Source organism: Coenobita brevimanus, chromosome 69 (genome assembly GCF_032717465.1).
Source record: "Coenobita brevimanus isolate Jiangsu-jjx chromosome 69, ASM3271746v2, whole genome shotgun sequence".
NCBI classification, from domain to species: Eukaryota; Metazoa; Arthropoda; class Malacostraca; order Decapoda; family Coenobitidae; genus Coenobita; species Coenobita brevimanus.
The window spans coordinates 20478913-20494126 of NC_137022.1; positions in this window are offsets into that span (position 1 = coordinate 20478913).

Here is a 15214-nt window from a genome sequence, read left to right on the forward strand (position 1 = left end):
ATCAGCCTGCAAGGCAGTTTCTTCAATGTAATTTCATGAACTCATGAAGATATACAGTATATTATGTACTGGGCTACAGTTCATTTTAAGTTGATAATTTTGTATGGCCCACGAATGATGTTAAAAATATCCTAATGGCCCTAATAGGAAAAATGTTCCCCACCCCTGATCTAGGTATAAATTATGAAGGAATTAACCCCTATGCGCCGGTTGACGTGTATAGTCATCATGACTTTGGGTGCAGATCAACGCCGGTTGACATGCATAGCCACAAGTGTCTTCTCACCACCCTTTCAACTTTAACTTATCTTTACTCATTGAAGGGACCATCTGGAGACGTGGGGATATTTTCATTTGAAAGAGGAAGAGTTGGTGAGTCTTATGTATCTTTAATTTTTTCTCCAGCTGTTATAGTTTGGCTGATATTAGGGTTTGAAGTAAAGGCATTTTTCCCAAAATCATGAAAATCCCCCGTACGGAGGAGCATGCGACATTGGAAAGCCCCCAGTGTGTAGGGGTTAAAGATTCTCTAGATGTTTTTTAAAATCATACAAAACGCCAATTTGTCACGATATAAAAATGCTATTTTAGCACAGATGACAGTACAGTCTAATACAGCTTCTAATGTAGCTTATGTCAGTTGTAGAATGAAAAAATATTTGCTAAATACTTTTTCAATATAATTTATGTGCAGTATGTGCCAATAATCATACCTTCTTCAAAGGCAAAGGTGGTACAAATGGTTCAACATAAATAACATAATTATTTACTAATATTTGTTCATTAACTTACACAAAAAAGTATAATTTCGATACATTTACATTTTCATGTATAGGCAAGCCATAATATGCAGGCGTTTAGAAACATTATTTTGGTCTACTACGTATTATTAATTACCAATATACACAAGAGATAAGTGATTAATGAACCATGTGTTTATTTTACCAGTACTTTATTGACTCAAAAGTAATTACATGTTTCATTATGTAAATATTATAGTAAGATACATTTTAGTTTCATTCATATAATATACGCCTTGTGCAAACAACCTCGTAGCGTTTTAACAGCCAGTCTATCCCCCCTCCTTGGCCAAGACCTCTGCGAGTCTAAGTGGCATTATGACACGGTGTTGTAAATGTGGTGTTAATACGGAACCTTTCCCATTCAGCTGTAGTGTGTTGAAGAAGGGCCTGGGACGTCCTCTCGACCTTGTTCCCATGACTGGACAGTATTCCCCCAACAGTTTTCTATTGGATAAAGGTCGCAGCTCTTACTGGGCCAATCCAGGTCGATGTCCCGTTGTTCATCAAACCACCGACGGACAGTATGAGCAGTGTGGATGGGACTCCTATCCTGTTAAGAAAGATCATATAAAAATAAAACATGACGGTGAAAATATCATCAGTAATCCATTGTATTATAGTTTTCAATATTTTTAACATATATAAATAGTGTATTCACACCTGTGTCCTGTTACATTTGTTAAAAGTGCATCCGTTTAACTATAGAGTACCATATGACTTACTTTAAAATCTGCCTTATGAACTACCTTTTAATTAGGCATAATTATGTCACACAATATGTGATATGATACGATGTAAGCTACGTGATTTATTTGCTTGAAAAAATTCTTTCTGGGTAGGGCAGTGCCATTGCTTGCACAGCAGGCACCATCACCTCTTCCAGTATTTCTAAATACTTGTCAGTTGTGAAACGTCCCTCAGTGCTGGCCCGTCTCCTGCACCGTAAAGATGGATCCAACCCCACACGTTACATGTTACCTGTCCACTCCTTGCCAAATCGTAAATATTAATACGATCATATCTGGTTCCAAGTCACCAGTAGCAATGTGGAGGGCCATGTGTCGTCGATGAAAATGTCTTTTCATCCTAACTAATAACCCTTCCCCAGTAATTCAAACCGTCGTTGATATGAGCTTGAGCAAATGCCATCCGGTTGGCACGATGATTATCTGTTAGTTTTTCCCTCATTCCAGGGATCCGGTGGGTTATTCCAGCTCGTTTCAGTCCGTTTCGTACTATATCATCTGATACGTCAAACGGTACAGTTCCGGATAATGCTTTGGTATGAACCTTTCGAGTTTCAGTGGTAAATGAATCAGTATGAAACGTTCTAGTCATCCTTATATGCTCGGCTTTCGGTGATTCTCTCTCTCTCTCTCTCTCTCTCTCTCTCTCTCTCTCTCTCTATGTATGTATATACTGTATATATTAGGGTGGGTCGCTTCTATAGGTGATGGATTTTCATTTCCGGATTTTTTAAAGGGCTGGGGTTGCGAAAGATGCCTTTTATATTAGTAATGAAAACTGTAAAATATGAGTTTCCTATTAACATATCTTCCACTGCCCCAAGTGGGTTAAATTTATATATATATTTTTTGCCAATAATACGAGTTCTAGCGCCGTACGTGATGGATTTTCATTTTCGAATTTTTGAAAGGCTAGGGTGGCAAAAGATGTCTTTTATATTAGTAATGAAAATTTTAAATTAAGAGCTTCTTACTAACATATCTTCCACTACCCCAATTTTATATGTTTTTTGCCAATAATATGAGTTCTAGCCCCGTACGTATTCTTTCTTGCTAACTGCGTAATGATAAGTGGTTACACTTAATTTACCTTTTTTTTTTCTTTTTTTTTTTCTTTGTATGCAACTCAGCTGATAGGACCTAAGGACCTATCACCCAGAGCTCACCACGAGGAGGTGGTTGCATGCCGAGCTCCACCCATGCCCTCCCAACCACTCTGCCTTGGGCAGTTTTGTATATTTATTGTCGCTCTGGCAGCCTAAATTTCAACTACTCCTTCATACTTAGTTTATAATCTTTCTTGGAGTCGAGATTACCCATAATACTTTGAGGCTGTATTGTTGCTTTGATTCTGCCATCCCTGCTTTCCTCATCGCAGACAGATGCAGAAGCTTCGGTCACTAATTTGACACACCTCTCGACTGCTTGAGTGTGGCATGGCGTTTTCATTTCGAAATCAGCAGACTCTGTTCCATATCTGAGGTAGAGTTGAAGGTCATCATCATGCATTGCTCTTGTTAGTGGAGACTCCATCCTTTCACACTCAGTCCAATCTGTGAGGTCAGTGAAGTCCTGTGCGTTGAAGTTGATGATTGGAACTTTGAACTGTCCTATATTGTGCTGTTCACAATTCTTTTGTTGAGTGCGTGCTGCTAGAAGTCTTCTCAGTGCTAGCTCTCTCACAGATGTTCTCTCATCAGTCAACATAGCAATCAGCATATTTTCTGGATGGGCATAATATGCATTGCGGCTTAGTACATCGTAAACTATCTGCTTTGCTTTACCTTCCAGATAACGAGAAAATTTCACTAGTCTGAAGAAGCGTCTAGGTCCATTATTACTCATGGATCCTGTTTTGATGTGAAACCATACTGGTGCATAAACTCTTCTCACATAGGTTGCCAAAATGCATGACTCATGGGAGGAATTTTGAACACTCATGTACAACCTAAGAATTCTGTTGCTTGTTGTCACCCATCGAGAATGAGATACAGAACCCGGATTACGTTTTTCCAGATGTTTGGGACAAATACCTGATTATACTGCCTGGCATATTTCATAAAGATACCTCTGATCCTTGCTGACCCCCTTCACTTTGTTTATGTCTGGTAAGGAATCTTCTGCAGCAATTGGTTCAAACTGCAAAACTGGCTTGTGTTCACAGTTATGTAATGCTTTCCCAACTGCACCAGAAAATACACTTGGTCCTTTTGTAACACCATCAATGTGTGCCGTAAGATGACCCAGTGGCAACTTCCCTTTCTGTGTAAGAGACATACCAGTATCTCATTCTCTAAATGGAGTTCAAGTAACCGAATTATTCCCCCATTAACACCAGTATTCACATTAGTGCCATCACATCCAACTGCTGCCAGGGAATCCATTTGGATGCCTTTTGCTTGTAAGCACTTTAAAATACTATTCAAAATTGCTTGCGATGTTCCATTTGGGACAGTTAAGTGTGACAAGCATTTTGATCCTGGTTCAGCAATAAGAGATACATGTTCTTCAGTGGTGGTCTCGGCATAATATGTCCCATCTTTTTTCACATTTACTCTTATCTTTTCTTTCATCAAAGTATTGTCCCACCAGAGAATCTGTGCAGTTGGTGTCAAGTATTTTTCTGATCTTCTCTCGTTCTCGCTTTATTTTGTTTTTGTCAGTTATGAGTGATTTATCTCCCTCAGAAATCATCCCAATATCTTCAAGAAGTGCTGATACTAGAGCAGCTGCACTACTATCAGAGATATGGTGTCTATCAGCTTCTCTAGCTAGAGTTGGAAGATGAATTTTTCTCATAGCTTTTGAGCTAGTAGCTGAAGGTTTGGTGGCTTCAATGCCAATTTGTGAGTCTGTCTCATCAGGGGAGTGTTGAAGAGAAGAATCATGACATTCATCGGAGTCATTGTCAAAAGTAGCGGGAGAATTGTGGTCATATGCGAATTTTCTCTTGGCTTTAGCAATTCTTTCTTGAGATTCTGTTTTTCGTTTCAATGACTTCCTTAGTTGCTTGGTTTTATTTGGGTCGACACTTCCAATCATCATCTTTCTCTCAGTTCTTTGGTCATTGAGAAAGAGCCTTTCTTCTACAGGCACTTTCCTTTCTTTTGGACAACTGCAGGTGGAACTCATCAAATATTTACAAGCTGCAATATCAAACGACTGAGATGCTTCACTTTTAAAATTCTCTAACTTCATTATCTTTTCGCTGTTTGTACGGCTTGAGAATTTTGCCATTCTTGATATGGTAAGCTTTGATTGATTTTGGCTACAAAATCAAAGCTTATATATATATATATATATATATATATATATATATATATATATATATATATACAGTATATATATATATATATATATATATATATATATATATATATATATATATATAAGCTTTGATTTTGTAGCCAAAATCAAAGCTTACCATATCAAGAATGGCAAAATTCTCAAGCCGTACAAACAGCGAAAAGATAATGAAGTTAGAGAATTTTAAAAGTGAAGCATCTCAGTCGTTTGATATTGCAGCTTGTAAATATTTGATGAGTTCCACCTGCAGTTGTCCAAAAGAAAGGAAAGTGCATGTAGAAGAAAGGCTCTTTCTCAATGACCAAAGAACTGAGAGAAAGATGATGATTGGAAGTGTCGACCCAAATAAAACCAAGCAACTAAGGAAGTCATTGAAAAAAAAAAAAAAAACGAAAAACAGAATCTCAAGAAAGAATTGCTAAAGCCAAGAGAAAATTCACATATGACCACAATTCTCCCTGCTACTTTTGACTATATATATATATAGATATATATATATATATATATATATATATATATATATATATATATATATTGTTACGGAACAGAGAGAGATAATGAACACTTCAAGTGAGAATACTAAAATCACTACTGTCCCGCAAAGTTCCAGGTTCAAAACAAAAGACTTAGGTAAAATTACAAGTTAAAGTTTAATGCTCAAACTAACAACTAAACATTCAGGACTCATAAGGATAATGTAATGGCAAAAACAGGTTAAATATATGGTTAACTGCAATAGCCTCTGTTAACACGAAATTAGCAAGAGTAAATTTATCTAAGTCAGCCCTGATAAAATGAGATAACCGGATAATGCTCAGTTAATGTAAGATATATTATTACAGATACAAATTATTATTAATAATGGCTGACATCAAAAACTCCACATGAAATCACAAAAACCCCACCAGGCCCACGAATCAACGCCTTAGGCCATACAGAACAAGAAAAATGGTAACAACACTTTTACTCAAATTATACAGCAGCTAGATGGCTGGAGACTTCCTGAGCACTCACAAAAATAATAATACACTATACAGGGGAGGACAGAGATGTGAACAAAATGAGGAGTAGATCTAAGTGGCAATAATGCAGAGACTGAGCTCATTATATAGGGGCCGGCAGAGCTAAATTCAACTTGCAAGAAGGACGCGGAAATGAAGGCACAGGGGAGGAAGAGTTGACAGTCCTGCTCTGAACAACAGAAAGAACGACTTACTCTACTATAAGGGGAGAAGGGGGGAGTGAGGTAGAACACGCAAGCCTGGTCACTATGGAAGCCATGAGGCAAATCGTGATCAAACATGCAGCATACTGTACATTAGAATTATACAAAGGATGATGAAATCATAGGCTATGTAACACCTCCCCACAAAGAAAAAGAAGTTTACAAAGGAAATTTCTTATTACTCTAAAACAATCTGTCTAAAGTCTAGATAAGCAATCTGCAATAACATTTTCTTTCCCCTTGACATGTTGTATGTCTAATGAATACTCCTGAAGAAGTAGACTCCATCTTGTCAATCTCTGATTTTTATCTTTAAACTTACTAAGGAATTTCAGTGGGTTATGATTGGTATAAATGACTATGGGGTCAAAACCAGAACACAAATAAAATGAAAATGCTGTAAACCCAAAATCAAGACCAAAAGCTCTTTCTCAATAGTTGAGTAGTTCTTTTGAGGTGGACTGAACTTCTTACTGTAATAAGATACAGGGTGGTCAATACCCTGATCATCCTCTTGCAGCAAAACAGCCCCAGCTCCTGTATCACTTGCATCAACAGCCATCTTAAAAGGCTTAGCAAAATTTGGAGTAGCGAGCACTAGCTGACTTAATAGGATAGCTTTAAGTTTACTGAAAGAGGATTCACAGTTATCGGTCCAGACAAATTTAACCCCCTTTTTCAGTAGGTCTGTAAGTGGTGATACAAGAATTGAAAAGTTAAGAACAAATCTCCTGTAATAACCTACCATTCCCAAAAATCTTTGTAGCTCTTTCCTACTTTTAGGTCTGAGAAGACCACTTATAACCTGAACCTTAGCTCCTGGTGGTGCAACGTGTCCATCACCAATTACGTACCCAAGGTACTGAACTTTAACTTGACCAAACTCACACTTTGATAAATTAGCTACAAGATTAGCCTGAACCAAACGCTTAAGAAATTTACTGACATAGCATAGGTGATCTTTCCAGTTGTCACTGAAGATTAATACATCATCAATATAAAGAACACACCCTGCCAAACCCTCTGTTACAACATTCATGAGCTTCTGAAAAGTGGCTGGTGCATTCTTCATACCATATGGCATTACAGAACATGCAAAAGTCTTTCCTAGTGTTACAAAACATGAGATCTCCCTAGCACGTTCAGTCATAGGTACTTGCCAGTATCCCTTTAACAAATCAAACTTACTTATGTACCTAGCCTTTCCGATCTTGTCTATGCAATCTTCCACACGAGGGAGAGGGTAAGTGTGTGTTTTGGTTATCTGATTAACACGTCTGTAGTCGATGCAAAGCCTCTGTGACCCACCTGGCTTAGGGACTAGACTGACAGGAGAACTCCACTCGCTCTGACAAGGCTCAATCATCTTGTGATCCAACAGGTAGCCAAGCTCCTGGATGAGAGGAACTTTCACTGGGTTCACACGGTAAGGAGGCAGTTTAATTGGCTTTGCATCTCCAACATCGACATCATGCATCAACACAGTGGTTCTTCCTGGAGTGGCACGGAACACTTGCGGGTACTGCAGTAATGCCGAAAACTCCTGCCTTTCCTCGGGAGCTAGATGAGAAAGCTTAGTCTGGAGATCATTCATGATATCAGGATTCTTCCCCAAACTATCACTCAGGCTCATACTGCATGGGAGAACTTCACTTGCAGACTCGGGTGGAACAGCTACAGTGCAGACTGGGTTATTTTCGTCCCGCCTGTGATATAACTTTAGCATGTTGATGTGACTAAGTTGCTTGTTCTTTCTATGATCTGGTGTGGCGATGACATAGTTGACATCACTGAGTTTCTTCACCACGGAATAAGGACCACTAAACTTGGCTTGAAGAGGTTGCCCATGCACTGGTAGCAGAATCAAAACCTGATCTCCTGGCTGAAAGTGGCGTAACCTGGACTTCTTATCATACCATGTCTTCATCTTCTCCTGAGCAGCTCCTAAATTCTCTCTCGCCAGCGGTAAAGCAGTGGACAGCCGTTCTTTGAACTTCATCACATACTCCAGCAGGTTGACGTCATCTTCCTCCGACAGCCAGCATTCCTTGAGTAGCTTAAGGGGTCCTCTTACTTCATGGCCAAACAGTAGTTCAAAGGGTGAGAAGCCCAGTGATTCATTTGGAGATTCTCTTGTGGCAAATACAACGAATGGAAGACCTTTATCCCAGTCTTTCTGATATTCCAAACAATATTTCCTGAGCATCGATTTGAGTGTTTGATGATATCTCTCCAACGCTCCTTGGGTCTGGGGATGGTAAGATGAAGACGTGATCTGGGTGATGCCCAACTCTTTCAGAGACTGCTTGAAAACATTTGACATGAAATTACTTCTCCGGTCTGACTGTACCTCCTTGGGCAGACCAAACTTGGTGAAGAACCCTAGCATTTCCTTAACCCGTCACGTCCCAAGCCTTTCCGCACCTATGACATCCCCCAGTCCCGAGCCTTTTTGGAAAAAATTTTTTTCTTCTAAAACTTCCGCTTAGGTCGAGAAACGATGGAAAATCATGAAGAAAGTGGTCTCTGCGGTCTATAAGTGGTCTGTACAGGTGCGGTTTCCCCCCGCAGGTATCGTATTCTGTAATGGGCTGGATATGCGTTTACGTTTTCTATGGTAAGGAATAATGGGACAAACAACACACAACACCTCTACATTTATTGAATTTGAACTAATAAACAATAACAGTAACAATATAATGGATTTCAGACACATCTATAGGAAAAATAAGCATTGTACCATCGCGCGAGCATAGCAAGTTAGGTCCGAGTCGTAACATGCTATATGCTAAGTTTCTGGTATGAGTCAACCTATCATTTTTTCTACTTGTATACTTCTGTTTCAATGACAATTTACCAATTACAACTGTTTGTAAGTGTTTTCAGATGTTTTCATTCATTATGATGACATGCAGCATAAGTTTAGCGCACATCAGCTTAGTAAGCGCACTCGCTATGACTCGTATTTCAACATACCAAATTGTTTTATCACTTTCCAATTATTTTCCCATTTACATAGAACCTTTCCTCCACCACTGTGAAGGTTTTCAATTATTTTCATTCATTACGAGGGCATTTAGCGATATGCTAGCGCCTATTCACGTAGCAACCACGATCTCAAACACTCGTGTTTCATCATCTACTTTATTTATTCACTCCAATTATATTTTCCCACTTACATTACACACGTTTACACCCCTAGAATGCACTGTACATACTTACTGCCATTATTTATTCAAGTGAGCGTGAGAATATCGCCTGAAAATACCCTCGCAAGGAATGTTTCGTCATACATAATACTCACACACTTATATACTAATTCACTCACACACTTATATACCAATTATTCACTTTATCACTTGCTGACTTTTATTTTGACTAATACGTGCCTTATTCATTCGACTAAGCGTCAGGAAATCTGATCTTTATAGACACGCTATGAATATTTGACTTAGAATATACATCATCATATACAATAATTTGAACTTATATTATACCCGTAAGAATGTCACATAATAAGAAATATATAATAAGGGGCCGTATTTATTGCACTGAGCGACAGAATATTGCATCAAACAACCCTCTCTATGTAAGTTTCAACTTAGGGCAGATTTATATACTTACACCCAATGTTTTCACTTATGTTCTACCCGTAGGCACTTTATACTAATATTTGGCGATCCACATGACTGATATTTTCACAGAGCGTCTGTCTGTCGCATTTACCTCATAATTTCAGCGTCCTTTCGCATTCACACCATGCTAAAATTGCAGCAACGTGTGATATTCACTAAAACATGGGTGAATACACAGACCCACGTCACACTGCACGCACTCATAGCGGGTGTCCTTCCTCTGTGTCGTGAGTCTCACCTGGGAATTACTGCACACGTGACACCTGCGCTGGGGCCTAGGTCTGTTGGGCTGGGGAGGGATAGGAGTGGGGAAATGGCGGCCGGATATTCTCTGGGGAGTCTGGGTAATAGGGGCAGTGCGGGGGCGCTGTTGGGGCCTTTCAACAGCATATTTAGCAAAGATTTCTCGTGTGAGCTCCCTCACAAACCCTTCAAAGGTTTCCTGAACTCCTGTGGTCATGGCGTGAAGGTTGTGGCAATTCAGAGCAGTGATATCTAGCAAGTGAAAGAACAGTTTTTTATACCACTTCATCGTGGTCCTGGCACACTCTACCGTCGATATCATGGAGTCAGACTGGTCCACGAGGCGCATGTTTATATTGTAATCCATTACACACTCAGGTTTCCAAACACGACGCCTGCTCTCGCTATGGTAATCAACAGAATCAGTACGGTGCATCAAGGGGCGGTGAACCGTGGACAAGAGGCATACTTCTCTGTTGTGGTTCCACATTGTTGCAAGGATGTTGTTTGCTTTGAAGAAGACAACCTCACTCCTTGCAAGTTTCCGCCCTACCTTGACCATGTGACGCCAGTTCACCTTTACGGTTCCACAGACTCCCGTTTCATGTCTGTGAAGATAACGAGCGAGAAGAGGGTTAGTGTACCAGTTGTCGAGGTAGAGAACGTGACCACGATGAAGGTAGTCTTGTATCATCGTCTTTACCACTGCTCCCGAAAGTCCTATACTTCGATCTTCTATTATGTCTGTCTGTGCACCGGTGTACAAGACTATGTCTTGCACGTATCCAGTCCTACAGTCACACATAACAAAGATCTTGAACCCAAAACGGTGCCTTTTGCTGGGTATATACTGTCTGAATGAAATATTGCCTCTCCACAACACGAGACTCTCGTCTATGACGAGATCTCTATAGGGATAGAATGAGGATCGAAAGGTTTGCCTGAGGTGATCAAAGACCAGCCTAATTCGCCTCATTTTGTCAGTGTTGTTTGCATTTGCAGGGTCATTAGCATCATAAAAATGGAGGCGACTTAGAATTTGTTGAAACCGATTACGGCTCATCACTTGACCAAATATGGGGGTAAACATAACAGGGTCCCTAGTCCAGTAAGCAGGAATTCTATTTTTTCTTATTATACCCATCAAAAGGACAAGGGCAAAAAATAAGAACATTTCTGGAATGGAGACAGGGTAATCATAAATCATAGAATGCCTACTCCTTGTTCCCAATCTTTCACTTTCTAGGCGCTGGGCGCTTGCAAACAGGTTTGTTTGAAAAACGATCTGATCTACGAAGGCCTCACTGAAAAACAGGTGGAAAAATCCAACCTGCTTGAATTACAGTGAATACCTGGTGCAATGCAGCCAGATCGCCCTTGCTCAGTGAAGGGGTGAATGAGGGGAGAAAAATCACTCCCATCCTCCCAATCCCACGACTCAAATCCCTCGTCCCCATCACCGCCTTCGTCTGGGTGGGGAGGAGATCCTGGTTGGGGAGGTTGGGGAGAAGGAGTACAGAGGGCTTCCCCACTGTCACTCCTCTTCCCTCTGCCTTTACCCTTTCCCTTTCCCTTACCCTTACGGCCTTGAGGAACATTAGGGGGCTGTGGCGATGAAATTGTTGAATATTGGGGAGCAGAAGACGTGCTGGGGAATGGTTCCTCCCCACCTTCCCCCTCCATTACCACACCACGTGCTCTTTCACGCAACCTTGCTCGACCACGTGTTAGGGGATATTGGGGAGCATAAGACGTGCTTTGGAGTGGTTCCTCCCCACCTTCCCCCTCCCACACAACCCCACGTGATAATGAACGCACCCGCACTGGCCCACGTGATCCACTCTGCCGCCTCACACTGCGTAGGGAGAGCAATGACTCACCCACGTCACTCTCACTTTCCCTAATCCCAGGACTTTCCATTTCACTCCCCACTCCCTCCACTTCACTTCCTACCTCCCCAAACAGAATGCTAGGCCCATACCTGCTTAGACGATGTGGTGTGCGCTCTGGGCCACGATGTGTAATCACCTCCCGTCCATACCACGTGGCAGCACGTCCCACGGCTCCGTCCTCGTCCTCGTCCTCGACCTCGACCTCGAATTCTGCTTCCAAGGCACGCTGGGGATAGGGATATGATATACCATGTGCCTTCTTTGTCTCCTGCCCCTCTCTAGCAGCACGGTAAGTCACGTACTGCCGCTTCCTGGGTGACGGAACTTCCTCGTCACTGCTGGTGGTTTCTTCCTCCTCTGGCTGCACATAATCCTTGTCCATCTCCTCGTCATCCAGTGGGGAATCACTGTCGCCGGTAAAGGTGTCCAGGGCGACTTGAATTTCGCTCTCTGAGAGACCTCTCTTAGCCATGTCTGAGCAGGACCGTGGCTACCAGGTGAGTGGACGAGTGGCGGGCTAGTGCGGGTCGCGCGGGGTCGCCGAGTGTCCCCGCCTGGTGGCAGGTAGGGGAAGGTCAGGCGAGGGTACGTACCGCAAATCAAGCACGAAATTTGAAGATTGTCGAAATTATGCACATTGCAATTGCACGACGTACTGGTACGTCGCCGGGACTGGCATATGCAGATCGTTGCAACGTACCCATACGTCGTCGGGACGGGGCGGGTTAACCACGTTCTTTGCTGAGATATTTCTAAGTGGAATGGCTTCAGGATAACGAGTAGCCATATCAATCAGGGTCAACACATAAGAAAATCCTGAAGAAGTCTTAGGAAGAGGGCCCACAGTATCCACCAACACAAGGGTGAATGGCACCTCAAAAGGAGGAATGGGAAATAGAGGTGCAACCTTTTCGGTCTGATTACACTTCCCCGCAACTTGACAGGTGTGACAAGACTTACAATACCAGGAAACATCCCTGAAGATACCTGGCCAGTAGAAGTGTTTCAAAATGCGTGCCACAGTCTTCCTCACTCCAAGGTGTCCTGCCAAACTGGAATCATGAGCCACTCTAATGATATCCTGCCTACAAACACGAGGGATGACAACTTGATGTACAACCTCCCATTCACAGTCGGCTGATGCTGTTGGGGGTCTCCACTTTCTCATAAGTACTCCTGACTTTATATAATAATAAGTAGAAACACCAGCTGACTCTTCCTCACTGCAAGCAGAGTTAGCTAGACCTTTCAACTCAGGGTCAACAACCTGCAACTCAACCAACTCTTGACGAGACAAATTATCAACACTACGGAGTACTGCCTCATCTGGTGAGTGGTCCAAATTAGCAAGAAAAGTGTCAGCTAGGATAACATCATCATCATCATTATCCTCTAAGTCACCAGTAACCTTAGACTTAGCCCTAGTGACAGCAGCAGAGAACACATCAGGGACATCACAATCCTGGGTCGCAGTCACTGGTTCACTAGACAACTGAGGAGCTGGACACACTTGACTTCCACCAATATCATTTCCAAGTAAGAAAGTTACACCTGACATTGGGAGTGTCTCAACCAACCCAACCATAACGGAACCATTAACAAAACCAGACTCTAAATTCACTCTGCACAGAGGGACAGAGAAGCAATTATTCCCTACACCTTGTAAGATTACAGTTTCATCAGAGGAATTAACATTAGAGCCTAGAACACTGGTCAGCATAAGGGATTGGCAAGCACCTGTATCACGATATATTTTAACTGATTTCCTGTCATTACTGTCCAGAGGACTGACAAAACCATCAGACAGGAAATTAGCACATGAACTCTTGAGAGTGTCACCCACGTTACTGCTCAAAAGAGGAGCTTCATCATGAGAATTTAATTTACCCCTCAAAGCAGGTTCAGTTAACTCGGTTAAAGAATTCTGGGAACTCTCAAGGGTGGATACTAGACCAATTGACTGAATATTTAAAGACTCCTTTTTGTTCACATCACGCTGTCTCCTGAAACATTTCTCCATAGTATGACCAAGCTTACTACAATAAGTACATTTACTTTTCTGAAATCTAGAGGTGGAGCTGGTATTTACTTCCTGAGAAACATCATCTTTATTCTCTTTCCTGTTACCTGTACTCTGAGTAGAGGCAACGTACTTACTCTCAGCTTTCCTTTTTTCTTTAGAATATCTCTTGTGAGTGAGAACATATTCATCAGCTAAAACTGCAGCATCAGACAAATTATCTATTCTTTTCTCATCAAGATATAGGCTTACATCTTTATTAATACACCTTTTGAAGTCCTCCAGCAAAATCATCTGCTTAAATTTATCAAAATCAGAATTTACATTCTTAGAATTTAACCACTGCTCTAACAGATCTTCTTTGATTTTTGCATACTCAACATGGGATTGCTTATCTTGCCTATAAGTTGTCCTAAATTTTACTCTATAGGCTTCAGGAACAAGCTCATAGGCCTTAAGAATCAAGCTCTTAACTACTCATAATTATCAGATTGATCCTGAGGCAAAGATGCATAAGTTACTTGAGCTTTACCGGTAAGAACACTCTGAAGGAGTACTGGCTAATACTTTTTGGGCCAATTAAAACCTGTAGCTACCCTCTCAAACAACTGAAAATACTTTGTTAAATCAGATTCATTAAAAGGAGGGACAAGTTTAACATTTTTAGCCACATCAAAATCATCAGAGCTAGATGATCCAGTTCCACTTTGTTTCATGCGATACTCATGGTCTGCCTGAATCCTAGCAAGTTCAATTTGTGCCTGTGCCTCCTGAATACGAGCCTGAGACTCAGCCTCCCTAGCACGAGCCTCCTGCAGGGCTAGCTGTAACTTAGCTATTTCAATCTGCGTTTGCTCATCTGGAGGAGTTACATTAAACAAGCTTTTATTAATCATGTCAACAATTTGTTCTTTAGACTGATGAGAGCGAACAGCAATTCCCAATTGTTGAGCAACAAGCTTAAGTTCATTCTTTGTTCTGTTTTCTACATCACATACTGTTTGCACATTTGACAAAAAATCTTTGGCTTCATCAAGAGTAGTAATAGTAGACATCATGAACAAATCACAGTCACAAAATATCAAGCAATATCCTTATGATAATATCCTGAATATCCTGATAAGAGGTCGCCAAATTTATGTTTCGGAACAGAGAGAGATAATGAACACTTCAAGCGAGAATACTAAACTCACTACTGTCCCGCAAAGTTCCAGGTTCAAAACAAAAGACTTAGGTAAAATTACAAGTTAAAGTTTAATGCTCAAACTAACAACTAAACATTCAGGACTCATAAGGATAATGTAATGGCAAAAACAGGTTAAATATATGGTTAAATGCAATAGC